At 46.5% G+C, this 22,344-nt stretch overlaps 51 non-coding genes and 17 pseudogenes across 51 annotated transcripts; all 68 read left to right on the plus strand.

Moving 5' to 3' along the window:
• The first annotated feature begins 38 nt into the window (after nucleotides 1–38).
• On the plus strand, nucleotides 39–157 carry LOC146878633 (5S ribosomal RNA; annotated as a pseudogene).
• A 194-nt stretch (nucleotides 158–351) lies between these two features.
• On the plus strand, nucleotides 352–470 carry LOC146878634 (5S ribosomal RNA). Its single transcript, XR_014989185.1, has one exon. It is a non-coding gene; the product is annotated as a 5S ribosomal RNA (ribosomal RNA).
• Nucleotides 471–688: 218 nt separating this feature from the next.
• Nucleotides 689–807, plus strand: LOC146878635 (5S ribosomal RNA). Its single transcript, XR_014989852.1, has one exon. It is a non-coding gene; the product is annotated as a 5S ribosomal RNA (ribosomal RNA).
• A 103-nt stretch (nucleotides 808–910) lies between these two features.
• Nucleotides 911–1,029, plus strand: LOC146878636 (5S ribosomal RNA). The gene has a single exon (XR_014989853.1). It is a non-coding gene; the product is annotated as a 5S ribosomal RNA (ribosomal RNA).
• Nucleotides 1,030–1,247: 218 nt separating this feature from the next.
• Nucleotides 1,248–1,366, plus strand: LOC146878637 (5S ribosomal RNA; annotated as a pseudogene).
• Nucleotides 1,367–1,560: 194 nt separating this feature from the next.
• Nucleotides 1,561–1,679, plus strand: LOC146878638 (5S ribosomal RNA). The gene has a single exon (XR_014989854.1). It is a non-coding gene; the product is annotated as a 5S ribosomal RNA (ribosomal RNA).
• A 201-nt stretch (nucleotides 1,680–1,880) lies between these two features.
• On the plus strand, nucleotides 1,881–1,999 carry LOC146878639 (5S ribosomal RNA). Its single transcript, XR_014989855.1, has one exon. It is a non-coding gene; the product is annotated as a 5S ribosomal RNA (ribosomal RNA).
• Nucleotides 2,000–2,217: 218 nt separating this feature from the next.
• On the plus strand, nucleotides 2,218–2,336 carry LOC146878640 (5S ribosomal RNA; annotated as a pseudogene).
• A 194-nt stretch (nucleotides 2,337–2,530) lies between these two features.
• Nucleotides 2,531–2,649, plus strand: LOC146878641 (5S ribosomal RNA). The gene has a single exon (XR_014989856.1). It is a non-coding gene; the product is annotated as a 5S ribosomal RNA (ribosomal RNA).
• A 201-nt stretch (nucleotides 2,650–2,850) lies between these two features.
• LOC146878642 (5S ribosomal RNA) lies at nucleotides 2,851–2,969 on the plus strand. Its single transcript, XR_014989857.1, has one exon. It is a non-coding gene; the product is annotated as a 5S ribosomal RNA (ribosomal RNA).
• A 218-nt stretch (nucleotides 2,970–3,187) lies between these two features.
• LOC146878643 (5S ribosomal RNA) lies at nucleotides 3,188–3,306 on the plus strand. The gene has a single exon (XR_014989859.1). It is a non-coding gene; the product is annotated as a 5S ribosomal RNA (ribosomal RNA).
• A 218-nt stretch (nucleotides 3,307–3,524) lies between these two features.
• Nucleotides 3,525–3,643, plus strand: LOC146878644 (5S ribosomal RNA). The gene has a single exon (XR_014989242.1). It is a non-coding gene; the product is annotated as a 5S ribosomal RNA (ribosomal RNA).
• A 218-nt stretch (nucleotides 3,644–3,861) lies between these two features.
• On the plus strand, nucleotides 3,862–3,980 carry LOC146878645 (5S ribosomal RNA). The gene has a single exon (XR_014989860.1). It is a non-coding gene; the product is annotated as a 5S ribosomal RNA (ribosomal RNA).
• Nucleotides 3,981–4,198: 218 nt separating this feature from the next.
• Nucleotides 4,199–4,317, plus strand: LOC146878646 (5S ribosomal RNA). Its single transcript, XR_014989243.1, has one exon. It is a non-coding gene; the product is annotated as a 5S ribosomal RNA (ribosomal RNA).
• A 218-nt stretch (nucleotides 4,318–4,535) lies between these two features.
• Nucleotides 4,536–4,654, plus strand: LOC146878647 (5S ribosomal RNA; annotated as a pseudogene).
• A 194-nt stretch (nucleotides 4,655–4,848) lies between these two features.
• LOC146878648 (5S ribosomal RNA) lies at nucleotides 4,849–4,967 on the plus strand. The gene has a single exon (XR_014989861.1). It is a non-coding gene; the product is annotated as a 5S ribosomal RNA (ribosomal RNA).
• A 218-nt stretch (nucleotides 4,968–5,185) lies between these two features.
• LOC146878649 (5S ribosomal RNA) lies at nucleotides 5,186–5,304 on the plus strand. Its single transcript, XR_014989862.1, has one exon. It is a non-coding gene; the product is annotated as a 5S ribosomal RNA (ribosomal RNA).
• Nucleotides 5,305–5,522: 218 nt separating this feature from the next.
• Nucleotides 5,523–5,641, plus strand: LOC146878650 (5S ribosomal RNA; annotated as a pseudogene).
• Nucleotides 5,642–5,835: 194 nt separating this feature from the next.
• On the plus strand, nucleotides 5,836–5,954 carry LOC146878651 (5S ribosomal RNA; annotated as a pseudogene).
• A 194-nt stretch (nucleotides 5,955–6,148) lies between these two features.
• On the plus strand, nucleotides 6,149–6,267 carry LOC146878652 (5S ribosomal RNA). Its single transcript, XR_014989863.1, has one exon. It is a non-coding gene; the product is annotated as a 5S ribosomal RNA (ribosomal RNA).
• A 201-nt stretch (nucleotides 6,268–6,468) lies between these two features.
• Nucleotides 6,469–6,587, plus strand: LOC146878653 (5S ribosomal RNA). Its single transcript, XR_014989865.1, has one exon. It is a non-coding gene; the product is annotated as a 5S ribosomal RNA (ribosomal RNA).
• A 218-nt stretch (nucleotides 6,588–6,805) lies between these two features.
• Nucleotides 6,806–6,924, plus strand: LOC146878654 (5S ribosomal RNA). The gene has a single exon (XR_014989244.1). It is a non-coding gene; the product is annotated as a 5S ribosomal RNA (ribosomal RNA).
• Nucleotides 6,925–7,142: 218 nt separating this feature from the next.
• On the plus strand, nucleotides 7,143–7,261 carry LOC146878655 (5S ribosomal RNA). The gene has a single exon (XR_014989866.1). It is a non-coding gene; the product is annotated as a 5S ribosomal RNA (ribosomal RNA).
• A 201-nt stretch (nucleotides 7,262–7,462) lies between these two features.
• LOC146878656 (5S ribosomal RNA) lies at nucleotides 7,463–7,581 on the plus strand. The gene has a single exon (XR_014989867.1). It is a non-coding gene; the product is annotated as a 5S ribosomal RNA (ribosomal RNA).
• A 218-nt stretch (nucleotides 7,582–7,799) lies between these two features.
• On the plus strand, nucleotides 7,800–7,918 carry LOC146878657 (5S ribosomal RNA). The gene has a single exon (XR_014989868.1). It is a non-coding gene; the product is annotated as a 5S ribosomal RNA (ribosomal RNA).
• Nucleotides 7,919–8,136: 218 nt separating this feature from the next.
• Nucleotides 8,137–8,255, plus strand: LOC146878658 (5S ribosomal RNA; annotated as a pseudogene).
• A 194-nt stretch (nucleotides 8,256–8,449) lies between these two features.
• On the plus strand, nucleotides 8,450–8,568 carry LOC146878659 (5S ribosomal RNA). Its single transcript, XR_014989869.1, has one exon. It is a non-coding gene; the product is annotated as a 5S ribosomal RNA (ribosomal RNA).
• Nucleotides 8,569–8,786: 218 nt separating this feature from the next.
• On the plus strand, nucleotides 8,787–8,905 carry LOC146878660 (5S ribosomal RNA). The gene has a single exon (XR_014989871.1). It is a non-coding gene; the product is annotated as a 5S ribosomal RNA (ribosomal RNA).
• Nucleotides 8,906–9,123: 218 nt separating this feature from the next.
• Nucleotides 9,124–9,242, plus strand: LOC146878661 (5S ribosomal RNA; annotated as a pseudogene).
• A 194-nt stretch (nucleotides 9,243–9,436) lies between these two features.
• Nucleotides 9,437–9,555, plus strand: LOC146878662 (5S ribosomal RNA). Its single transcript, XR_014989300.1, has one exon. It is a non-coding gene; the product is annotated as a 5S ribosomal RNA (ribosomal RNA).
• A 218-nt stretch (nucleotides 9,556–9,773) lies between these two features.
• LOC146878663 (5S ribosomal RNA) lies at nucleotides 9,774–9,892 on the plus strand (annotated as a pseudogene).
• A 194-nt stretch (nucleotides 9,893–10,086) lies between these two features.
• On the plus strand, nucleotides 10,087–10,205 carry LOC146878664 (5S ribosomal RNA). The gene has a single exon (XR_014989311.1). It is a non-coding gene; the product is annotated as a 5S ribosomal RNA (ribosomal RNA).
• A 218-nt stretch (nucleotides 10,206–10,423) lies between these two features.
• On the plus strand, nucleotides 10,424–10,542 carry LOC146878665 (5S ribosomal RNA). The gene has a single exon (XR_014989168.1). It is a non-coding gene; the product is annotated as a 5S ribosomal RNA (ribosomal RNA).
• Nucleotides 10,543–10,760: 218 nt separating this feature from the next.
• On the plus strand, nucleotides 10,761–10,879 carry LOC146878666 (5S ribosomal RNA). Its single transcript, XR_014989389.1, has one exon. It is a non-coding gene; the product is annotated as a 5S ribosomal RNA (ribosomal RNA).
• Nucleotides 10,880–11,016: 137 nt separating this feature from the next.
• Nucleotides 11,017–11,135, plus strand: LOC146878667 (5S ribosomal RNA). The gene has a single exon (XR_014989245.1). It is a non-coding gene; the product is annotated as a 5S ribosomal RNA (ribosomal RNA).
• Nucleotides 11,136–11,353: 218 nt separating this feature from the next.
• Nucleotides 11,354–11,472, plus strand: LOC146878668 (5S ribosomal RNA). Its single transcript, XR_014989182.1, has one exon. It is a non-coding gene; the product is annotated as a 5S ribosomal RNA (ribosomal RNA).
• A 218-nt stretch (nucleotides 11,473–11,690) lies between these two features.
• On the plus strand, nucleotides 11,691–11,808 carry LOC146878669 (5S ribosomal RNA). The gene has a single exon (XR_014989436.1). It is a non-coding gene; the product is annotated as a 5S ribosomal RNA (ribosomal RNA).
• A 218-nt stretch (nucleotides 11,809–12,026) lies between these two features.
• Nucleotides 12,027–12,145, plus strand: LOC146878670 (5S ribosomal RNA; annotated as a pseudogene).
• A 194-nt stretch (nucleotides 12,146–12,339) lies between these two features.
• Nucleotides 12,340–12,458, plus strand: LOC146878671 (5S ribosomal RNA). Its single transcript, XR_014989409.1, has one exon. It is a non-coding gene; the product is annotated as a 5S ribosomal RNA (ribosomal RNA).
• Nucleotides 12,459–12,676: 218 nt separating this feature from the next.
• Nucleotides 12,677–12,795, plus strand: LOC146878672 (5S ribosomal RNA). Its single transcript, XR_014989872.1, has one exon. It is a non-coding gene; the product is annotated as a 5S ribosomal RNA (ribosomal RNA).
• Nucleotides 12,796–13,013: 218 nt separating this feature from the next.
• Nucleotides 13,014–13,132, plus strand: LOC146878673 (5S ribosomal RNA; annotated as a pseudogene).
• Nucleotides 13,133–13,326: 194 nt separating this feature from the next.
• Nucleotides 13,327–13,445, plus strand: LOC146878674 (5S ribosomal RNA). The gene has a single exon (XR_014989301.1). It is a non-coding gene; the product is annotated as a 5S ribosomal RNA (ribosomal RNA).
• A 218-nt stretch (nucleotides 13,446–13,663) lies between these two features.
• On the plus strand, nucleotides 13,664–13,782 carry LOC146878675 (5S ribosomal RNA; annotated as a pseudogene).
• A 194-nt stretch (nucleotides 13,783–13,976) lies between these two features.
• LOC146878676 (5S ribosomal RNA) lies at nucleotides 13,977–14,095 on the plus strand. Its single transcript, XR_014989312.1, has one exon. It is a non-coding gene; the product is annotated as a 5S ribosomal RNA (ribosomal RNA).
• Nucleotides 14,096–14,313: 218 nt separating this feature from the next.
• Nucleotides 14,314–14,432, plus strand: LOC146878677 (5S ribosomal RNA). Its single transcript, XR_014989169.1, has one exon. It is a non-coding gene; the product is annotated as a 5S ribosomal RNA (ribosomal RNA).
• Nucleotides 14,433–14,650: 218 nt separating this feature from the next.
• LOC146878678 (5S ribosomal RNA) lies at nucleotides 14,651–14,769 on the plus strand. Its single transcript, XR_014989390.1, has one exon. It is a non-coding gene; the product is annotated as a 5S ribosomal RNA (ribosomal RNA).
• Nucleotides 14,770–14,987: 218 nt separating this feature from the next.
• LOC146878679 (5S ribosomal RNA) lies at nucleotides 14,988–15,106 on the plus strand. Its single transcript, XR_014989246.1, has one exon. It is a non-coding gene; the product is annotated as a 5S ribosomal RNA (ribosomal RNA).
• A 218-nt stretch (nucleotides 15,107–15,324) lies between these two features.
• Nucleotides 15,325–15,443, plus strand: LOC146878680 (5S ribosomal RNA). Its single transcript, XR_014989183.1, has one exon. It is a non-coding gene; the product is annotated as a 5S ribosomal RNA (ribosomal RNA).
• Nucleotides 15,444–15,661: 218 nt separating this feature from the next.
• On the plus strand, nucleotides 15,662–15,779 carry LOC146878681 (5S ribosomal RNA). The gene has a single exon (XR_014989437.1). It is a non-coding gene; the product is annotated as a 5S ribosomal RNA (ribosomal RNA).
• A 218-nt stretch (nucleotides 15,780–15,997) lies between these two features.
• Nucleotides 15,998–16,116, plus strand: LOC146878682 (5S ribosomal RNA; annotated as a pseudogene).
• A 194-nt stretch (nucleotides 16,117–16,310) lies between these two features.
• LOC146878683 (5S ribosomal RNA) lies at nucleotides 16,311–16,429 on the plus strand. Its single transcript, XR_014989302.1, has one exon. It is a non-coding gene; the product is annotated as a 5S ribosomal RNA (ribosomal RNA).
• A 218-nt stretch (nucleotides 16,430–16,647) lies between these two features.
• On the plus strand, nucleotides 16,648–16,766 carry LOC146878684 (5S ribosomal RNA). Its single transcript, XR_014989873.1, has one exon. It is a non-coding gene; the product is annotated as a 5S ribosomal RNA (ribosomal RNA).
• Nucleotides 16,767–16,984: 218 nt separating this feature from the next.
• On the plus strand, nucleotides 16,985–17,103 carry LOC146878685 (5S ribosomal RNA; annotated as a pseudogene).
• Nucleotides 17,104–17,297: 194 nt separating this feature from the next.
• LOC146878686 (5S ribosomal RNA) lies at nucleotides 17,298–17,416 on the plus strand. Its single transcript, XR_014989304.1, has one exon. It is a non-coding gene; the product is annotated as a 5S ribosomal RNA (ribosomal RNA).
• Nucleotides 17,417–17,634: 218 nt separating this feature from the next.
• On the plus strand, nucleotides 17,635–17,753 carry LOC146878687 (5S ribosomal RNA; annotated as a pseudogene).
• A 194-nt stretch (nucleotides 17,754–17,947) lies between these two features.
• LOC146878688 (5S ribosomal RNA) lies at nucleotides 17,948–18,066 on the plus strand. Its single transcript, XR_014989313.1, has one exon. It is a non-coding gene; the product is annotated as a 5S ribosomal RNA (ribosomal RNA).
• Nucleotides 18,067–18,284: 218 nt separating this feature from the next.
• Nucleotides 18,285–18,403, plus strand: LOC146878689 (5S ribosomal RNA). The gene has a single exon (XR_014989171.1). It is a non-coding gene; the product is annotated as a 5S ribosomal RNA (ribosomal RNA).
• A 218-nt stretch (nucleotides 18,404–18,621) lies between these two features.
• LOC146878690 (5S ribosomal RNA) lies at nucleotides 18,622–18,740 on the plus strand. The gene has a single exon (XR_014989391.1). It is a non-coding gene; the product is annotated as a 5S ribosomal RNA (ribosomal RNA).
• A 218-nt stretch (nucleotides 18,741–18,958) lies between these two features.
• LOC146878691 (5S ribosomal RNA) lies at nucleotides 18,959–19,077 on the plus strand. The gene has a single exon (XR_014989247.1). It is a non-coding gene; the product is annotated as a 5S ribosomal RNA (ribosomal RNA).
• A 218-nt stretch (nucleotides 19,078–19,295) lies between these two features.
• Nucleotides 19,296–19,414, plus strand: LOC146878692 (5S ribosomal RNA). Its single transcript, XR_014989184.1, has one exon. It is a non-coding gene; the product is annotated as a 5S ribosomal RNA (ribosomal RNA).
• A 218-nt stretch (nucleotides 19,415–19,632) lies between these two features.
• LOC146878693 (5S ribosomal RNA) lies at nucleotides 19,633–19,750 on the plus strand. Its single transcript, XR_014989440.1, has one exon. It is a non-coding gene; the product is annotated as a 5S ribosomal RNA (ribosomal RNA).
• Nucleotides 19,751–19,968: 218 nt separating this feature from the next.
• Nucleotides 19,969–20,087, plus strand: LOC146878694 (5S ribosomal RNA; annotated as a pseudogene).
• A 194-nt stretch (nucleotides 20,088–20,281) lies between these two features.
• LOC146878695 (5S ribosomal RNA) lies at nucleotides 20,282–20,400 on the plus strand. Its single transcript, XR_014989305.1, has one exon. It is a non-coding gene; the product is annotated as a 5S ribosomal RNA (ribosomal RNA).
• Nucleotides 20,401–20,618: 218 nt separating this feature from the next.
• Nucleotides 20,619–20,737, plus strand: LOC146878696 (5S ribosomal RNA). The gene has a single exon (XR_014989874.1). It is a non-coding gene; the product is annotated as a 5S ribosomal RNA (ribosomal RNA).
• Nucleotides 20,738–20,955: 218 nt separating this feature from the next.
• Nucleotides 20,956–21,074, plus strand: LOC146878697 (5S ribosomal RNA; annotated as a pseudogene).
• A 194-nt stretch (nucleotides 21,075–21,268) lies between these two features.
• On the plus strand, nucleotides 21,269–21,387 carry LOC146878698 (5S ribosomal RNA). The gene has a single exon (XR_014989405.1). It is a non-coding gene; the product is annotated as a 5S ribosomal RNA (ribosomal RNA).
• A 218-nt stretch (nucleotides 21,388–21,605) lies between these two features.
• Nucleotides 21,606–21,724, plus strand: LOC146878699 (5S ribosomal RNA). The gene has a single exon (XR_014989445.1). It is a non-coding gene; the product is annotated as a 5S ribosomal RNA (ribosomal RNA).
• Nucleotides 21,725–21,942: 218 nt separating this feature from the next.
• Nucleotides 21,943–22,061, plus strand: LOC146878700 (5S ribosomal RNA). The gene has a single exon (XR_014989875.1). It is a non-coding gene; the product is annotated as a 5S ribosomal RNA (ribosomal RNA).
• Nucleotides 22,062–22,344: the final 283 nt, after the last annotated feature.

The raw sequence follows: 22,344 nt of genomic DNA on the forward strand, positions 1-22,344 counted from the left end.
GCGAAACCCATATGTACATTGATCGTGCAATACTTCACAGGTGCGATCATACCAGCACTAATGCACCGGATCCCATCAGAACTCCGCAGTTAAGCGTGCTTGGGCGAGAGTAGTACTAGGATGGGTGACCTCCTGGGAAGTCCTATTTTCTTTTCCTACGTTATTTTCATCACTGTTTTCTTTTGCAATCAAATCCTAAATTATCACCTAAATCATTCCAACTGACTACTACCAAAATCTCTTCAGACCAGAACAACCCACCTCACGTCCCCGTGCCCCCGCGCCGCGCCAAGTGTTCAAACTTAGGCCCAATGCGAAACCCATATGTACATTGATCGTGCAATACTTCACAGGTGCGATCATACCAGCACTAATGCACCGGATCCCATCAGAACTCCGCAGTTAAGCGTGCTTGGGCGAGTGTAGTACTAGGATGGGTGACCTCCTGGGAAGTCCTCGTGTTGCACCTCTTTTTTACGTTATTTTCTTTTCCTACGTTCTTTTCATCACTGTTTTCTTTTGCAATCAAATCCTAAATTATCACCTAAATCATTCCAACTGACTACTACCAAAATCTCTTCAGACCAAAACAACCCACCTCACGTCCCCGTGCCCCCGCGCCGCGCCAAGTGTTCAAACTTAGGCCCAATGCGAAACCCATATGTACATTGATCGTGCAATACTTCACAGGTGCGATCATACCAGCACTAATGCACCGGATCCCATCAGAACTCCGCAGTTAAGCGTGCTTGGGCGAGAGTAGTACTAGGATGGGTGACCTCCTGGGAAGTCCTCGTGTTGCACCTCTTTTCTAACCCACCTCACGTCCCCGTGCCCCCGCGCCGCGCCAAGTGTTCAAACTTAGGCCCAATGCGAAACCCATATGTACATTGATCGTGCAATACTTCACAGGTGCGATCATACCAGCACTAATGCACCGGATCCCATCAGAACTCCGCAGTTAAGCGTGCTTGGGCGAGAGTAGTACTAGGATGGGTGACCTCCTGGGAAGTCCTCGTGTTGCACCTCTTTTTTACGTTATTTTCTTTTCCTACGTTCTTTTCATCACTGTTTTCTTTTGCAATCAAATCCTAAATTATCACCTAAATCATTCCAACTGACTACTACCAAAATCTCTTCAGACCAAAACAACCCACCTCACGTCCCCGTGCCCCCGCGCCGCGCCAAGTGTTCAAACTTAGGCCCAATGCGAAACCCATATGTACATTGATCGTGCAATACTTCACAGGTGCGATCATACCAGCACTAATGCACCGGATCCCATCAGAACTCCGCAGTTAAGCGTGCTTGGGCGAGAGTAGTACTAGGATGGGTGACCTCCTGGGAAGTCCTATTTTCTTTTCCTACGTTCTTTTCATCACTGTTTTCTTTTGCAATCAAATCCTAAATTATCACCTAAATCATTCCAACTGACTACTACCAAAATCTCTTCAGACCAAAACAACCCACCTCACGTCCCCGTGCCCCCGCGCCGCGCCAAGTTTTCAAACTTAGGCCCAATGCGAAACCCATATGTACATTGATCGTGCAATACTTCACAGGTGCGATCATACCAGCACTAATGCACCGGATCCCATCAGAACTCCGCAGTTAAGCGTGCTTGGGCGAGAGTAGTACTAGGATGGGTGACCTCCTGGGAAGTCCTCGTGTTGCACCTCTTTTTTACGTTATTTTCTTTTCCTACGTTCTTTTCATCACTGTTTTCTTTTGCAATCAAATCCTAAATCATTCCAACTGACTACTACCAAAATCTCTTCAGACCAAAACAACCCACCTCACGTCCCCGCGCCGCCGCGCCAAGTGTTCAAACTTAGGCCCAATGCGAAACCCATATGTACATTGATCGTGCAATACTTCACAGGTGCGATCATACCAGCACTAATGCACCGGATCCCATCAGAACTCCGCAGTTAAGCGTGCTTGGGCGAGAGTAGTACTAGGATGGGTGACCTCCTGGGAAGTCCTCGTGTTGCACCTCTTTTTTACGTTATTTTCTTTTCCTACGTTCTTTTCATCACTGTTTTCTTTTGCAATCAAATCCTAAATTATCACCTAAATCATTCCAACTGACTACTACCAAAATGTCTTCAGACCAAAACAACCCACCTCACGTCCCCGTGCCCCCGCGCCGCGCCAAGTGTTCAAACTTAGGCCCAATGCGAAACCCATATGTACATTGATCGTGCAATACTTCACAGGTGCGATCATACCAGCACTAATGCACCGGATCCCATCAGAAATCCGCAGTTAAGCGTGCTTGGGCGAGAGTAGTACTAGGATGGGTGACCTCCTGGGAAGTCCTATTTTCTTTTCCTACGTTCTTTTCATCACTGTTTTCTTTTGCAATCAAATCCTAAATTATCACCTAAATCATTCCAACTGACTACTACCAAAATCTCTTCAGACCAAAACAACCCACCTCACGTCCCCGTGCCCCCGCGCCGCGCCAAGTTTTCAAACTTAGGCCCAATGCGAAACCCATATGTACATTGATCGTGCAATACTTCACAGGTGCGATCATACCAGCACTAATGCACCGGATCCCATCAGAACTCCGCAGTTAAGCGTGCTTGGGCGAGAGTAGTACTAGGATGGGTGACCTCCTGGGAAGTCCTCGTGTTGCACCTCTTTTTTACGTTATTTTCTTTTCCTACGTTCTTTTCATCACTGTTTTCTTTTGCAATCAAATCCTAAATCATTCCAACTGACTACTACCAAAATCTCTTCAGACCAAAACAACCCACCTCACGTCCCCGCGCCGCCGCGCCAAGTGTTCAAACTTAGGCCCAATGCGAAACCCATATGTACATTGATCGTGCAATACTTCACAGGTGCGATCATACCAGCACTAATGCACCGGATCCCATCAGAACTCCGCAGTTAAGCGTGCTTGGGCGAGAGTAGTACTAGGATGGGTGACCTCCTGGGAAGTCCTCGTGTTGCACCTCTTTTTTACGTTATTTTCTTTTCCTACGTTCTTTTCATCACTGTTTTCTTTTGCAATCAAATCCTAAATTATCACCTAAATCATTCCAACTGACTACTACCAAAATCTCTTCAGACCAAAACAACCCACCTCACGTCCTCGTGCCCCCGCGCCGCGCCAAGTGTTCAAACTTAGGCCCAATGCGAAACCCATATGTACATTGATCGTGCAATACTTCACAGGTGCGATCATACCAGCACTAATGCACCGGATCCCATCAGAACTCCGCAGTTAAGCGTGCTTGGGCGAGAGTAGTACTAGGATGGGTGACCTCCTGGGAAGTCCTCGTGTTGCACCTCTTTTTTACGTTATTTTCTTTTCCTACGTTCTTTTCATCACTGTTTTCTTTTGCAATCAAATCCTAAATTATCACCTAAATCATTCCAACTGACTACTACCAAAATCTCTTCAGACCAAAACAACCCACCTCACGTCCCCGTGCCCCCGCGCCGCGCCAAGTGTTCAAACTTAGGCCCAATGCGAAACCCATATGTACATTGATCGTGCAATACTTCACAGGTGCGATCATACCAGCACTAATGCACCGGATCCCATCAGAACTCCGCAGTTAAGTGTGCTTGGGCGAGAGTAGTACTAGGATGGGTGACCTCCTGGGAAGTCCTCGTGTTGCACCTCTTTTTTACGTTATTTTCTTTTCCTACGTTCTTTTCATCACTGTTTTCTTTTGCAATCAAATCCTAAATTATCACCTAAATCATTCCAACTGACTACTACCAAAATCTCTTCAGACCAAAACAACCCACCTCACGTCCCCGTGCCCCCGCGCCGCGCCAAGTGTTCAAACTTAGGCCCAATGCGAAACCCATATGTACATTGATCGTGCAATACTTCACAGGTGCGATCATACCAGCACTAATGCACCGGATCCCATCAGAACTCCGCAGTTAAGCGTGCTTGGGCGAGAGTAGTACTAGGATGGGTGACCTCCTGGGAAGTCCTCGTGTTGCACCTCTTTTCTACGTTATTTTCTTTTCCTACGTTCTTTTCATCACTGTTTTCTTTTGCAATCAAATCCTAAATTATCACCTAAATCATTCCAACTGACTACTACTAAAATCTCTTCAGACCAAAACAACCCACCTCACGTCCCCGTGCCCCCGCGCCGCGCCAAGTGTTCAAACTTAGGCCCAATGCGAAACCCATATGTACATTGATCGTGCAATACTTCACAGGTGCGATCATACCAGCACTAATGCACCGGATCCCATCAGAACTCCGCAGTTAAGTGTGCTTGGGCGAGAGTAGTACTAGGATGGGTGACCTCCTGGGAAGTCCTCGTGTTGCACCTCTTTTTTACGTTATTTTCTTTTCCTACGTTCTTTTCATCACTGTTTTCTTTTGCAATCAAATCCTAAATTATCACCTAAATCATTCCAACTGACTACTACCAAAATCTCTTCAGACCAAAACAACCCACCTCACGTCCCCGTGCCCCCGCGCCGCGCCAAGTGTTCAAACTTAGGCCCAATGCGAAACCCATATGTACATTGATCGTGCAATACTTCACAGGTGCGATCATACCAGCACTAATGCACCGGATCCCATCAGAACTCCGCAGTTAAGCGCGCTTGGGCGAGAGTAGTACTAGGATGGGTGACCTCCTGGGAAGTCCTATTTTCTTTTCCTACGTTCTTTTCATCACTGTTTTCTTTTGCAATCAAATCCTAAATTATCACCTAAATCATTCCAACTGACTACTACCAAAATCTCTTCAGACCAGAACAACCCACCTCACGTCCCCGTGCCCCCGCGCCGCGCCAAGTGTTCAAACTTAGGCCCAATGCGAAACCCATATGTACATTGATCGTGCAATACTTCACAGGTGCGATCATACCAGCACTAATGCACCGGATCCCATCAGAACTCCGCAGTTAAGCGTGCTTGGGCGAGAGTAGTACTAGGATGGGTGACCTCCTGGGAAGTCCTCGTGTTGCACCTCTTTTTTACGTTATTTTCTTTTCCTACGTTCTTTTCATCACTGTTTTCTTTTGCAATCAAATCCTAAATTATCACCTAAATCATTCCAACTGACTACTACCAAAATCTCTTCAGACCAAAACAACCCACCTCACGTCCCCGTGCCCCCGCGCCGCGCCAAGTGTTCAAACTTAGGCCCAATGCGAAACCCATATGTACATTGATCGTGCAATACTTCACAGGTGCGATCATACCAGCACTAATGCACCGGATCCCATCAGAACTCCGCAGTTAAGCGTGCTTGGGCGAGAGTAGTACTAGGATGGGTGACCTCCTGGGAAGTCCTCGTGTTGCACCTCTTTTTTACGTTATTTTCTTTTCCTACGTTCTTTTCATCACTGTTTTCTTTTGCAATCAAATCCTAAATTATCACCTAAATCATTCCAACTGACTACTACCAAAATCTCTTCAGACCAAAACAACCCACCTCATGTCCCCGTGCCCCCGCGCCGCGCCAAGTGTTCAAACTTAGGCCCAATGCGAAACCCATATGTACATTGATCGTGCAATACTTCACAGGTGCGATCATACCAGCACTAATGCACCGGATCCCATCAGAACTCCGCAGTTAAGCGTGCTTGGGCGAGAGTAGTACTAGGATGGGTGACCTCCTGGGAAGTCCTATTTTCTTTTCCTACGTTCTTTTCATCACTGTTTTCTTTTGCAATCAAATCCTAAATTATCACCTAAATCATTCCAACTGACTACTACCAAAATCTCTTCAGACCAAAACAACCCACCTCACGTCCCCGTGCCCCCGCGCCGCGCCAAGTGTTCAAACTTAGGCCCAATGCGAAACCCATATGTACATTGATCGTGCAATACTTCACAGGTGCGATCATACCAGCACTAATGCACCGGATCCCATCAGAACTCCGCAGTTAAGCGTGCTTGGGCGAGAGTAGTACTAGGATGGGTGACCTCCTGGGAAGTCCTATTTTCTTTTCCTACGTTCTTTTCATCACTGTTTTCTTTTGCAATCAAATCCTAAATTATCACCTAAATCATTCCAACTGACTACTACCAAAATCTCTTCAGACCAAAACAACCCACCTCACGTCCCCGTGCCCCCGCGCCGCGCCAAGTGTTCAAACTTAGGCCCAATGCGAAACCCATATGTACATTGATCGTGCAATACTTCACAGGTGCGATCATACCAGCACTAATGCACCGGATCCCATCAGAACTCCGCAGTTAAGCGTGCTTGGGCGAGAGTAGTACTAGGATGGGTGACCTCCTGGGAAGTCCTCGTGTTGCACCTCTTTTTTACGTTATTTTCTTTTCCTACGTTCTTTTCATCACTGTTTTCTTTTGCAATCAAATCCTAAATCATTCCAACTGACTACTACCAAAATCTCTTCAGACCAAAACAACCCACCTCACGTCCCCGCGCCGCCGCGCCAAGTGTTCAAACTTAGGCCCAATGCGAAACCCATATGTACATTGATCGTGCAATACTTCACAGGTGCGATCATACCAGCACTAATGCACCGGATCCCATCAGAACTCCGCAGTTAAGCGTGCTTGGGCGAGAGTAGTACTAGGATGGGTGACCTCCTGGGAAGTCCTCGTGTTGCACCTCTTTTTTACGTTATTTTCTTTTCCTACGTTCTTTTCATCACTGTTTTCTTTTGCAATCAAATCCTAAATTATCACCTAAATCATTCCAACTGACTACTACCAAAATCTCTTCAGACCAAAACAACCCACCTCACGTCCCCGTGCCCCCGCGCCGCGCCAAGTGTTCAAACTTAGGCCCAATGCGAAACCCATATGTACATTGATCGTGCAATACTTCACAGGTGCGATCATACCAGCACTAATGCACCGGATCCCATCAGAACTCCGCAGTTAAGTGTGCTTGGGCGAGAGTAGTACTAGGATGGGTGACCTCCTGGGAAGTCCTCGTGTTGCACCTCCTTTTTACGTTATTTTCTTTTCCTACGTTCTTTTCATCACTGTTTTCTTTTGCAATCAAATCCTAAATTATCACCTAAATCATTCCAACTGACTACTACCAAAATCTCTTCAGACCAAAACAACCCACCTCACGTCCCCGTGCCCCCGCGCCGCGCCAAGTGTTCAAACTTAGGCCCAATGCGAAACCCATATGTACATTGATCGTGCAATACTTCACAGGTGCGATCATACCAGCACTAATGCACCGGATCCCATCAGAACTCCGCAGTTAAGCGTGCTTGGGCGAGAGTAGTACTAGGATGGGTGACCTCCTGGGAAGTCCTCGTGTTGCACCTCTTTTCTACGTTATTTTCTTTTCCTACGTTCTTTTCATCACTGTTTTCTTTTGCAATCAAATCCTAAATCATTCCAACTGACTACTACCAAAATCTCTTCAGACCAAAACAACCCACCTCACGTCCCCGCGCCGCCGCGCCAAGTGTTCAAACTTAGGCCCAATGCGAAACCCATATGTACATTGATCGTGCAATACTTCACAGGTGCGATCATACCAGCACTAATGCACCGGATCCCATCAGAACTCCGCAGTTAAGCGTGCTTGGGCGAGAGTAGTACTAGGATGGGTGACCTCCTGGGAAGTCCTCGTGTTGCACCTCTTTTTTACGTTATTTTCTTTTCCTACGTTCTTTTCATCACTGTTTTCTTTTGCAATCAAATCCTAAATTATCACCTAAATCATTCCAACTGACTACTACCAAAATCTCTTCAGACCAAAACAACCCACCTCACGTCCCCGTGCCCCCGCGCCGCGCCAAGTGTTCAAACTTAGGCCCAATGCGAAACCCATATGTACATTGATCGTGCAATACTTCACAGGTGCGATCATACCAGCACTAATGCACCGGATCCCATCAGAACTCCGCAGTTAAGCGTGCTTGGGCGAGAGTAGTACTAGGATGGGTGACCTCCTGGGAAGTCCTCGTGTTGCACCTCTTTTTTACGTTATTTTCTTTTCCTACGTTCTTTTCATCACTGTTTTCTTTTGCAATCAAATCCTAAATTATCACCTAAATCATTCCAACTGACTACTACCAAAATCTCTTCAGACCAAAACAACCCACCTCACGTCCCCGTGCCCCCGCGCCGCGCCATGTGTTCAAACTTAGGCCCAATGCGAAACCCATATGTACATTGATCGTGCAATACTTCACAGGTGCGATCATACCAGCACTAATGCACCGGATCCCATCAGAACTCCGCAGTTAAGCGTGCTTGGGCGAGAGTAGTACTAGGATGGGTGACCTCCTGGGAAGTCCTATTTTCTTTTCTTACGTTCTTTTCATCACTGTTTTCTTTTGCAATCAAATCCTAAATTATCACCTAAATCATTCCAACTGACTACTACCAAAATCTCTTCAGACCAAAACAACCCACCTCACGTCCCCGTGCCCCCGCGCCGCGCCAAGTGTTCAAACTTAGGCCCAATGCGAAACCCATATGTACATTGATCGTGCAATACTTCACAGGTGCGATCATACCAGCACTAATGCACCGGATCCCATCAGAACTCCGCAGTTAAGCGTGCTTGGGCGAGAGTAGTACTAGGATGGGTGACCTCCTGGGAAGTCCTCGTGTTGCACCTCTTTTTTACGTTATTTTCTTTTCCTACGTTCTTTTCATCACTGTTTTCTTTTGCAATCAAATCCTAAATTATCACCTAAATCATTCCAACTAACTACTACCAAAATCTCTTCAGACCAAAACAACCCACCTCACGTCCCCGTGCCCCCGCGCCGCGCCAAGTGTTCAAACTTAGGCCCAATGCGAAACCCATATGTACATTGATCGTGCAATACTTCACAGGTGCGATCATACCAGCACTAATGCACCGGATCCCATCAGAACTCCGCAGTTAAGCGTGCTTGGGCGAGAGTAGTACTAGGATGGGTGACCTCCTGGGAAGTCCTCGTGTTGCACCTCTTTTTTACGTTATTTTCTTTTCCTACGTTCTTTTCATCACTGTTTTCTTTTGCAATCAAATCCTAAATTATCACCTAAATCATTCCAACTGACTACTACCAAAATCTCTTCAGACCAAAACAACCCACCTCACGTCCCCGTGCCCCCGCGCCGCGCCAAGTGTTCAAACTTAGGCCCAATGCGAAACCCATATGTACATTGATCGTGCAATACTTCACAGGTGCGATCATACCAGCACTAATGCACCGGATCCCATCAGAACTCCGCAGTTAAGCGTGCTTGGGCGAGAGTAGTACTAGGATGGGTGACCTCCTGGGAAGTCCTATTTTCTTTTCCTACGTTCTTTTCATCACTGTTTTCTTTTGCAATCAAATCCTAAATTATCACCTAAATCATTCCAACTGACTACTACCAAAATCTCTTCAGACCAAAACAACCCACCTCACGTCCCCGTGCCCCCGCGCCGCGCCAAGTGTTCAAACTTAGGCCCAATGCGAAAACCATATGTACATTGATCGTGCAATACTTCACAGGTGCGATCATACCAGCACTAATGCACCGGATCCCATCAGAACTTCGCAGTTAAGCGTGCTTGGGCGAGAGTAGTACTAGGATGGGTGACCTCCTGGGAAGTCCTCGTGTTGCACCTCTTTTTTACGTTATTTTCTTTTCCTACGTTCTTTTCATCACTGTTTTCTTTTGCAATCAAATCCTAAATTATCACCTAAATCATTCCAACTGACTACTACCAAAATCTCTTCAGACCAAAACAACCCACCTCACGTCCCCGTGCCCCCGCGCCGCGCCAAGTGTTCAAACTTAGGCCCAATGCGAAACCCATATGTACATTGATCGTGCAATACTTCACAGGTGCGATCATACCAGCACTAATGCACCGGATCCCATCAGAACTCCGCAGTTAAGCGTGCTTGGGCGAGAGTAGTACTAGGATGGGTGACCTCCTGGGAAGTCCTATTTTCTTTTCTTACGTTCTTTTCATCACTGTTTTCTTTTGCAATCAAATCCTAAATTATCACCTAAATCATTCCAACTGACTACTACCAAAATCTCTTCAGACCAAAACAACCCACCTCACGTCCCCGTGCCCCCGCGCCGCGCCAAGTGTTCAAACTTAGGCCCAATGCGAAACCCATATGTACATTGATCGTGCAATACTTCACAGGTGCGATCATACCAGCACTAATGCACCGGATCCCATCAGAACTCCGCAGTTAAGCGTGCTTGGGCGAGAGTAGTATTAGGATGGGAGACCTCCTGGGAAGTCCTCGTGTTGCACCTCTTTTTTACGTTATTTTCTTTTCCTACGTTCTTTTCATCACTGTTTTCTTTTGCAATCAAATCCTAAATTATCACCTAAATCATTCCAACTGACTACTACCAAAATCTCTTCAGACCAAAACAACCCACCTCACGTCCCCGTGCCCCCGCGCCGCGCCAAGTGTTCAAACTTAGGCCCAATGCGAAACCCATATGTACATTGATCGTGCAATACTTCACAGGTGCGATCATACCAGCACAAATGCACCGGATCCCATCAGAACTCCGCAGTTAAGCGTGCTTGGGCGAGAGTAGTACTAGGATGGGTGACCTCCTGGGAAGTCCTCGTGTTGCACCTCTTTTTTACGTTATTTTCTTTTCCTACGTTCTTTTCATCACTGTTTTCTTTTGCAATCAAATCCTAAATTATCACCTAAATCATTCCAACTGACTACTACCAAAATCTCTTCAGACTAAAACAACCCACCTCACGTCTCCGTGCCCCCGCGCCGCGCCAAGTGTTCAAACTTAGGCCCAATGCGAAACCCATATGTACATTGATCGTGCAATACTTCACAGGTGCGATCATACCAGCACTAATGCACCGAATCCCATCAGAACTCCGCAGTTAAGCGTGCTTGGGCGAGAGTAGTACTAGGATGGGTGACCTCCTGGGAAGTCCTCGTGTTGCACCTCTTTTTTACGTTATTTTCTTTTCCTACGTTCTTTTCATCACTGTTTTCTTTTGCAATCAAATCCTAAATTATCACCTAAATGTTCAAACTTAGGCCCAATGCGAAACCCATATGTACATTGATCGTGCAATACTTCACAGGTGCGATCATACCAGCACTAATGCACCGGATCCCATCAGAACTCCGCAGTTAAGTGTGCTTGGGCGAGAGTAGTACTAGGATGGGTGACCTCCTGGGAAGTCCTCGTGTTGCACCTCTTTTTTACGTTATTTTCTTTTCCTACGTTCTTTTCATCACTGTTTTCTTTTGCAATCAAATCCTAAATTATCACCTAAATCATTCCAACTGACTACTACCAAAATCTCTTCAGACCAAAACAACCCACCTCACGTCCCCGTGCCCCCGCGCCGCGCCAAGTGTTCAAACTTAGGCCCAATGCGAAACCCATATGTACATTGATCGTGCAATACTTCACAGGTGCGATCATACCAGCACTAATGCACCGGATCCCATCAGAACTCCGCAGTTAAGCGTGCTTGGGCGAGAGTAGTACTAGAATGGGTGACCTCCTGGGAAGTCCTCGTGTTGCACCTCTTTTTTACGTTATTTTCTTTTCCTACGTTCTTTTCATCACTGTTTTCTTTTGCAATCAAATCCTAAATTATCACCTAAATCATTCCAACTGACTACTACCAAAATCTCTTCAGACCAAAACAACCCACCTCACGTCCCCGTGCCCCCGCGCCGCGCCAAGTGTTCAAACTTAGGCCCAATGCGAAACCCATATGTACATTGATCGTGCAATACTTCACAGGTGCGATCATACCAGCACTAATGCACCGGATCCCATCAGAACTCCGCAGTTAAGCGTGCTTGGCGAGAGTAGTATTAGGATGGGTGACCTCCTGGGAAGTCCTCGTGTTGCACCTCTTTTTTACGTTATTTTCTTTTCCTACGTTCTTTTCATCACTGTTTTCTTTTGCAATCAAATCCTAAATTATCACCTAAATCATTCCAACTGACTACTACCAAAATCTCTTCAGACCAAAACAACCCACCTCACGTCCCCGTGCCCCCGCGCCGCGCCAAGTGTTCAAACTTAGGCCCAATGCGAAACCCATATGTACATTGATCGTGCAATACTTCACAGGTGCGATCATACCAGCACTAATGCACCGGATCCCATCAGAACTCCGCAGTTAAGCGTGCTTGGGCGAGAGTAGTACTAGGATGGGTGACCTCCTGGGAAGTCCTATTTTCTTTTCCTACGTTCTTTTCATCACTGTTTTCTTTTGCAATCAAATCCTAAATTATCACCTAAATCATTCCAACTGACTACTACCAAAATCTCTTCAGACCAAAACAACCCACCTCACGTCCCCGTGCCCCTGCGCCGCGCCAAGTGTTCAAACTTAGGCCCAATGCGAAACCCATATGTACATTGATCGTGCAATACTTCACAGGTGCGATAATACCAGCACTAATGCACCGGATCCCATCAGAACTCCGCAGTTAAGCGTGCTTGGGCGAGAGTAGTACTAGGATGGGTGACCTCCTGGGAAGTCCTCATGTTGCACCTCTTTTTTACGTTATTTTCTTTTCCTACGTTCTTTTCATCACTGTTTTCTTTTGCAATCAAATCCTAAATTATCACCTAAATCATTCCAACTAACTACTACCAAAATCTCTTCAGACCAAAACAACCCACCTCACGTCCCCGTGCCCCCGCGCCGCGCCAAGTGTTCAAACTTAGGCCCAATGCGAAACCCATATGTACATTGATCGTGCAATACTTCACAGGTGCGATCATACCAGCACTAATGCACCGGATCCCATCAGAACTCCGCAGTTAAGCGTGCTTGGGCGAGAGTAGTACTAGGATGGGTGACCTCCTGGGAAGTCCTCGTGTTGCACCTCTTTTTTACGTTATTTTCTTTTCCTACGTTCTTTTCATCACTGTTTTCTTTTGCAATCAAATCCTAAATTATCACCTAAATCATTCCAACTGACTACTACCAAAATCTCTTCAGACCAAAACAACCCACCTCACGTCCCCGTGCCCCCGCGCCGCGCCAAGTGTTCAAACTTAGGCCCAATGCGAAACCCATATGTACATTGATCGTGCAATACTTCACAGGTGCGATCATACCAGCACTAATGCACCGGATCCCATCAGAACTCCGCAGTTAAGCGTGCTTGGGCGAGAGTAGTACTAGGATGGGTGACCTCCTGGGAAGTCCTATTTTCTTTTCCTACGTTCTTTTCATCACTGTTTTCTTTTGCAATCAAATCCTAAATTATCACCTAAATCATTCCAACTGACTACTACCAAAATCTCTTCAGACCAAAACAACCCACCTCACGTCCCCGTGCCCCCGCGCCGCGCCAAGTGTTCAAACTTAGGCCCAATGCGAAACCCATATGTACATTGATCGTGCAATACTTCACAGGTGCGATCATACCAGCACTAATGCACCGGATCCCATCAGAACTTCGCAGTTAAGCGTGCTTGGGCGAGAGTAGTACTAGGATGGGTGACCTCCTGGGAAGTCCTCGTGTTGCACCTCTTTTTTACGTTATTTTCTTTTCCTACGTTCTTTTCATCACTGTTTTCTTTTGCAATCAAATCCTAAATTATCACCTAAATCATTCCAACTGACTACTACCAAAATCTCTTCAGACCAAAACAACCCACCTCACGTCCCCGTGCCCCCGCGCCGCGCCAAGTGTTCAAACTTAGGCCCAATGCGAAACCCATATGTACATTGATCGTACAATACTTCACAGGTGCGATCATACCAGCACTAATGCACCGGATCCCATCAGAACTCCGCAGTTAAGCGTGCTTGGGCGAGAGTAGTACTAGGATGGGTGACCTCCTGGGAAGTCCTATTTTCTTTTCTTACGTTCTTTTCATCACTGTTTTCTTTTGCAATCAAATCCTAAATTATCACCTAAATCATTCCAACTGACTACTACCAAAATCTCTTCAGACCAAAACAACCCACCTCACGTCCCCGTGCCCCCGCGCCGCGCCAAGTGTTCAAACTTAGGCCCAATGCGAAACCCATATGTACATTGATCGTGCAATACTTCACAGGTGCGATCATACCAGCACTAATGCACCGGATCCCATCAGAACTCCGCAGTTAAGCGTGCTTGGGCGAGAGTAGTATTAGGATGGGAGACCTCCTGGGAAGTCCTCGTGTTGCACCTCTTTTTTACGTTATTTTCTTTTCCTACGTTCTTTTCATCACTGTTTTCTTTTGCAATCAAATCCTAAATTATCACCTAAATCATTCCAACTGACTACTACCAAAATCTCTTCAGACCAAAACAACCCACCTCACGTCCCCGTGCCCCCGCGCCGCGCCAAGTGTTCAAACTTAGGCCCAATGCGAAACCCATATGTACATTGATCGTGCAATACTTCACAGGTGCGATCATACCAGCACAAATGCACCGGATCCCATCAGAACTCCGCAGTTAAGCGTGCTTGGGCGAGAGTAGTACTAGGATGGGTGACCTCCTGGGAAGTCCTCGTGTTGCACCTCTTTTTTACGTTATTTTCTTTTCCTACGTTCTTTTCATCACTGTTTTCTTTTGCAATCAAATCCTAAATTATCACCTAAATCATTCCAACTGACTACTACCAAAATCTCTTCAGACTAAAACAACCCACCTCACGTCTCCGTGCCCCCGCGCCGCGCCAAGTGTTCAAACTTAGGCCCAATGCGAAACCCATATGTACATTGATCGTGCAATACTTCACAGGTGCGATCATACCAGCACTAATGCACCGAATCCCATCAGAACTCCGCAGTTAAGCGTGCTTGGGCGAGAGTAGTACTAGGATGGGTGACCTCCTGGGAAGTCCTCGTGTTGCACCTCTTTTTTACGTTATTTTCTTTTCCTACGTTCTTTTCATCACTGTTTTCTTTTGCAATCAAATCCTAAATTATCACCTAAATCATTCCAACTGACTACTACCAAAATCTCTTCAGACCAAAACAACCCACCTCACGTCCCCGTGCCCCCGCGCCGCGCCAAGTGTTCAAACTTAGGCCCAATGCGAAACCCATATGTACATTGATCGTGCAATACTTCACAGGTGCGATCATACCAGCACTAATGCACCGGATCCCATCAGAACTCCGCAGTTAAGTGTGCTTGGGCGAGAGTAGTACTAGGATGGGTGACCTCCTGGGAAGTCCTCGTGTTGCACCTCTTTTTTACGTTATTTTCTTTTCCTACGTTCTTTTCATCACTGTTTTCTTTTGCAATCAAATCCTAAATTATCACCTAAATCATTCCAACTGACTACTACCAAAATCTCTTCAGACCAAAACAACCCACCTCACGTCCCCGTGCCCCCGCGCCGCGCCAAGTGTTCAAACTTAGGCCCAATGCGAAACCCATATGTACATTGATCGTGCAATACTTCACAGGTGCGATCATACCAGCACTAATGCACCGGATCCCATCAGAACTCCGCAGTTAAGCGTGCTTGGGCGAGAGTAGTACTAGAATGGGTGACCTCCTGGGAAGTCCTCGTGTTGCACCTCTTTTTTACGTTATTTTCTTTTCCTACGTTCTTTTCATCACTGTTTTCTTTTGCAATCAAATCCTAAATTATCACCTAAATCATTCCAACTGACTACTACCAAAATCTCTTCAGACCAAAACAACCCACCTCACATCCCCGTGCCCCCGCGCCGCGCCAAGTGTTCAAACTTAGGCCCAATGCGAAACCCATATGTACATTGATCGTGCAATACTTCACAGGTGCGATCATACCAGCACTAATGCACCGGATCCCATCAGAACTCCGCAGTTAAGCGTGCTTGGCGAGAGTAGTATTAGGATGGGTGACCTCCTGGGAAGTCCTCGTGTTGCACCTCTTTTTTACGTTATTTTCTTTTCCTACGTTCTTTTCATCACTGTTTTCTTTTGCAATCAAATCCTAAATTATCACCTAAATCATTCCAACTGACTACTACCAAAATCTCTTCAGACCAAAACAACCCACCTCACGTCCCCGTGCCCCCGCGCCGCGCCAAGTGTTCAAACTTAGGCCCAATGCGAAACCCATATGTACATTGATCGTGCAATACTTCACAGGTGCGATCATACCAGCACTAATGCACCGGATCCCATCAGAACTTCGCAGTTAAGCGTGCTTGGGCGAGAGTAGTACTAGGATGGGTGACCTCCTGGGAAGTCCTATTTTCTTTTCCTACGTTCTTTTCATCACTGTTTTCTTTTGCAATCAAATCCTAAATTATCACCTAAATCATTCCAACTGACTACTACCAAAATCTCTTCAGACCAAAACAACCCACCTCACGTCCCCGTGCCCCCGCGCCGCGCCAAGTGTTCAAACTTAGGCCCAATGCGAAACCCATATGTACATTGATCGTGCAATACTTCACAGGTGCGATCATACCAGCACTAATGCACCGGATCCCATCAGAACTTCGCAGTTAAGCGTGCTTGGGCGAGAGTAGTACTAGGATGGGTGACCTCCTGGGAAGTCCTCGTGTTGCACCTCTTTTTTACGTTATTTTCTTTTCCTACGTTCTTTTCATCACTGTTTTCTTTTGCAATCAAATCCTAAATTATCACCTAAATCATTCCAACTGACTACTACCAAAATCTCTTCAGACCAAAACAACCCACCTCACGTCCCCGTGCCCCCGCGCCGCGCCAAGTGTTCAAACTTAGGCCCAATGCGAAACCCATATGTACATTGATCGTGCAATACTTCACAGGTGCGATCATACCAGCACTAATGCACCGGATCCCATCAGAACTCCGCAGTTAAGCGTGCTTGGGCGAGAGTAGTACTAGGATGGGTGACCTCCTGGGAAGTCCTCGTGTTGCACCTCTTTTTTACGTTATTTTCTTTTCCTACGTTCTTTTCATCACTGTTTTCTTTTGCAATCAAATCCTAAATTATCACCTAAATCATTCCAACTGACTACTACCAAAATCTCTTCAGACCAAAACAACCCACCTCACGTCCCCGTGCCCCCGCGCCGCGCCAAGTGTTCAAACTTAGGCCCAATGCGAAACCCATATGTACATTGATCGTGCAATACTTCACAGGTGCGATCATACCAGCACTAATGCACCGGATCCCATCAGAACTCCGCAGTTAAGCGTGCTTGGGCGAGAGTAGTACTAGGATGGGTGACCTCCTGGGAAGTCCTATTTTCTTTTCTTACGTTCTTTTCATCACTGTTTTCTTTTGCAATCAAATCCTAAATTATCACCTAAATCATTCCAACTGACTACTACCAAAATCTCTTCAGACCAAAACAACCCACCTCACGTCCCCGTGCCCCCGCGCCGCGCCAAGTGTTCAAACTTAGGCCCAATGCGAAACCCATATGTACATTGATCGTGCAATACTTCACAGGTGCGATCATACCAGCACTAATGCACCGGATCCCATCAGAACTTCGCAGTTAAGCGTGCTTGGGCGAGAGTAGTACTAGGATGGGTGACCTCCTGGGAAGTCCTCGTGTTGCACCTCTTTTTTACGTTATTTTCTTTTCCTACGTTCTTTTCATCACTGTTTTCTTTTGCAATCAAATCCTAAATTATCACCTAAATCATTCCAACTGACTACTACCAAAATCTCTTCAGACCAAAACAACCCACCTCACGTCCCCGTGCCCCCGCGCCGCGCCAAGTGTTCAAACTTAGGCCCAATGCGAAACCCATATGTACATTGATCGTACAATACTTCACAGGTGCGATCATACCAGCACTAATGCACCGGATCCCATCAGAACTCCGCAGTTAAGCGTGCTTGGGCGAGAGTAGTACTAGGATGGGTGACCTCCTGGGAAGTCCTATTTTCTTTTCTTACGTTCTTTTCATCACTGTTTTCTTTTGCAATCAAATCCTAAATTATCACCTAAATCATTCCAACTGACTACTACCAAAATCTCTTCAGACCAAAACAACCCACCTCACGTCCCCGTGCCCCCGCGCCGCGCCAAGTGTTCAAACTTAGGCCCAATGCGAAACCCATATGTACATTGATCGTGCAATACTTCACAGGTGCGATCATACCAGCACTAATGCACCGGATCCCATCAGAACTCCGCAGTTAAGCGTGCTTGGGCGAGAGTAGTATTAGGATGGGAGACCTCCTGGGAAGTCCTCGTGTTGCACCTCTTTTTTACGTTATTTTCTTTTCCTACGTTCTTTTCATCACTGTTTTCTTTTGCAATCAAATCCTAAATTATCACCTAAATCATTCCAACTGACTACTACCAAAATCTCTTCAGACCAAAACAACCCACCTCACGTCCCCGTGCCCCCGCGCCGCGCCAAGTGTTCAAACTTAGGCCCAATGCGAAACCCATATGTACATTGATCGTGCAATACTTCACAGGTGCGATCATACCAGCACAAATGCACCGGATCCCATCAGAACTCCGCAGTTAAGCGTGCTTGGGCGAGAGTAGTACTAGGATGGGTGACCTCCTGGGAAGTCCTCGTGTTGCACCTCTTTTTTACGTTATTTTCTTTTCCTACGTTCTTTTCATCACTGTTTTCTTTTGCAATCAAATCCTAAATTATCACCTAAATCATTCCAACTGACTACTACCAAAATCTCTTCAGACTAAAACAACCCACCTCACGTCTCCGTGCCCCCGCGCCGCGCCAAGTGTTCAAACTTAGGCCCAATGCGAAACCCATATGTACATTGATCGTGCAATACTTCACAGGTGCGATCATACCAGCACTAATGCACCGAATCCCATCAGAACTCCGCAGTTAAGCGTGCTTGGGCGAGAGTAGTACTAGGATGGGTGACCTCCTGGGAAGTCCTCGTGTTGCACCTCTTTTTTACGTTATTTTCTTTTCCTACGTTCTTTTCATCACTGTTTTCTTTTGCAATCAAATCCTAAATTATCACCTAAATCATTCCAACTGACTACTACCAAAATCTCTTCAGACCAAAACAACCCACCTCACGTCCCCGTGCCCCCGCGCCGCGCCAAGTGTTCAAACTTAGGCCCAATGCGAAACCCATATGTACATTGATCGTGCAATACTTCACAGGTGCGATCATACCAGCACTAATGCACCGGATCCCATCAGAACTCCGCAGTTAAGTGTGCTTGGGCGAGAGTAGTACTAGGATGGGTGACCTCCTGGGAAGTCCTCGTGTTGCACCTCTTTTTTACGTTATTTTCTTTTCCTACGTTCTTTTCATCACTGTTTTCTTTTGCAATCAAATCCTAAATTATCACCTAAATCATTCCAACTGACTACTACCAAAATCTCTTCAGACCAAAACAACCCACCTCACGTCCCCGTGCCCCCGCGCCGCGCCAAGTGTTCAAACTTAGGCCCAATGCGAAACCCATATGTACATTGATCGTGCAATACTTCACAGGTGCGATCATACCAGCACTAATGCACCGGATCCCATCAGAACTCCGCAGTTAAGCGTGCTTGGGCGAGAGTAGTACTAGAATGGGTGACCTCCTGGGAAGTCCTCGTGTTGCACCTCTTTTTTACGTTATTTTCTTTTCCTACGTTCTTTTCATCACTGTTTTCTTTTGCAATCAAATCCTAAATTATCACCTAAATCATTCCAACTGACTACTACCAAAATCTCTTCAGACCAAAACAACCCACCTCACATCCCCGTGCCCCCGCGCCGCGCCAAGTGTTCAAACTTAGGCCCAATGCGAAACCCATATGTACATTGATCGTGCAATACTTCACAGGTGCGATCATACCAGCACTAATGCACCGGATCCCATCAGAACTCCGCAGTTAAGCGTGCTTGGCGAGAGTAGTATTAGGATGGGTGACCTCCTGGGAAGTCCTCGTGTTGCACCTCTTTTTTACGTTATTTTCTTTTCCTACGTTCTTTTCATCACTGTTTTCTTTTGCAATCAAATCCTAAATTATCACCTAAATCATTCCAACTGACTACTACCAAAATCTCTTCAGACCAAAACAACCCACCTCACGTCCCCGTGCCCCCGCGCCGCGCCAAGTGTTCAAACTTAGGCCCAATGCGAAACCCATATGTACATTGATCGTGCAATACTTCACAGGTGCGATCATACCAGCACTAATGCACCGGATCCCATCAGAACTTCGCAGTTAAGCGTGCTTGGGCGAGAGTAGTACTAGGATGGGTGACCTCCTGGGAAGTCCTATTTTCTTTTCCTACGTTCTTTTCATCACTGTTTTCTTTTGCAATCAAATCCTAAATTATCACCTAAATCATTCCAACTGACTACTACCAAAATCTCTTCAGACCAAAACAACCCACCTCACGTCCCCGTGCCCCCGCGCCGCGCCAAGTGTTCAAACTTAGGCCCAATGCGAAACCCATATGTACATTGATCGTGCAATACTTCACAGGTGCGATCATACCAGCACTAATGCACCGGATCCCATCAGAACTTCGCAGTTAAGCGTGCTTGGGCGAGAGTAGTACTAGGATGGGTGACCTCCTGGGAAGTCCTCGTGTTGCACCTCTTTTTTACGTTATTTTCTTTTCCTACGTTCTTTTCATCACTGTTTTCTTTTGCAATCAAATCCTAAATTATCACCTAAATCATTCCAACTGACTACTACCAAAATCTCTTCAGACCAAAACAACCCACCTCACGTCCCCGTGCCCCCGCGCCGCGCCAAGTGTTCAAACTTAGGCCCAATGCGAAACCCATATGTACATTGATCGTGCAATACTTCACAGGTGCGATCATACCAGCACTAATGCACCGGATCCCATCAGAACTCCGCAGTTAAGCGTGCTTGGGCGAGAGTAGTACTAGGATGGGTGACCTCCTGGGAAGTCCTCGTGTTGCACCTCTTTTTTACGTTATTTTCTTTTCCTACGTTCTTTTCATCACTGTTTTCTTTTGCAATCAAATCCTAAATTATCACCTAAATCATTCCAACTGACTACTACCAAAATCTCTTCAGACCAAAACAACCCACCTCACGTCCCCGTGCCCCCGCGCCGCGCCAAGTGTTCAAACTTAGGCCCAATGCGAAACCCATATGTACATTGATCGTGCAATACTTCACAGGTGCGATCATACCAGCACTAATGCACCGGATCCCATCAGAACTCCGCAGTTAAGCGTGCTTGGGCGAGAGTAGTACTAGGATGGGTGACCTCCTGGGAAGTCCTATTTTCTTTTCTTACGTTCTTTTCATCACTGTTTTCTTTTGCAATCAAATCCTAAATTATCACCTAAATCATTCCAACTGACTACTACCAAAATCTCTTCAGACCAAAACAACCCACCTCACGTCCCCGTGCCCCCGCGCCGCGCCAAGTGTTCAAACTTAGGCCCAATGCGAAACCCATATGTACATTGATCGTGCAATACTTCACAGGTGCGATCATACCAGCACTAATGCACCGGATCCCATCAGAACTCCGCAGTTAAGCATGCTTGGGCGAGAGTAGTATTAGGATGGGTGACCTCCTGGGAAGTCCTCGTGTTGCACCTCTTTTTTACGTTATTTTCTTTTCCTACGTTCTTTTCATCACTGTTTTCTTTTGCAATCAAATCCTAAATTATCACCTAAATCATTCCAACTGACTACTACCAAAATCTCTTCAGACCAAAACAACCCACCTCACGTCCCCGTGCCCCCGCGCCGCGCCAAGTGTTCAAACTTAGGCCCAATGCGAAACCCATATGTACATTGATCGTGCAATACTTCACAGGTGCGATCATACCAGCACTAATGCAGCGGTTCCCATCAGAACTCTGCAGTTAAGCGTGCTTGGGCGAGAGTAGTACTAGGATGGGTGACCTCCTGGGAAGTCCTCGTGTTGCACCTCTTTTTTACGTTATTTTCTTTTCCTACGTTCTTTTCATCACTGTTTTCTTTTGCAATCAAATCCTAAATTATCACCTAAATCATTCCAACTGACTACTACCAAAATCTCTTCAGACCAAAACAACCCACCTCACGTCCCCGTGCCCCCGCGCCGCGCCAAGTGTTCAAACTTAGGCCCAATGCGAAACCCATATGTACATTGATCGTGCAATACTTCACAGGTGCGATCATACCAGCACTAATGCACCGGATCCCATCAGAACTCCGCAGTTAAGCGTGCTTGGGCGAGAGTAGTACTAGGATGGGTGACCTCCTGGGAAGTCCTCGTGTTGCACCTCTTTTTTACGTTATTTTCTTTTCCTACGTTCTTTTCATCACTGTTTTCTTTTGCAATCAAATCCTAAATTATCACCTAAATCATTCCAACTGACTACTACCAAAATCTCTTCAGACCAAAACAACGCACCTCACGTCCCCGTGCCCCCGCGCCGCGCCAAGTGTTCAAACTTAGGCCCAATGCGAAACCCATATGTACATTGATCGTGCAATACTTCACAGGTGCGATCATACCAGCACTAATGCACCGGATCCCATCAGAACTCCGCAGTTAAGCGTGCTTGG

This window comes from Vigna unguiculata, unplaced genomic scaffold (genome assembly GCF_037176805.1).
Source record: "Vigna unguiculata cultivar grain cowpea cultivar isolate G323 ecotype 2 unplaced genomic scaffold, ASM3717680v1 ptg000026l_ERROPOS8475000, whole genome shotgun sequence".
NCBI classification, from domain to species: domain Eukaryota; kingdom Viridiplantae; phylum Streptophyta; class Magnoliopsida; order Fabales; family Fabaceae; genus Vigna; species Vigna unguiculata.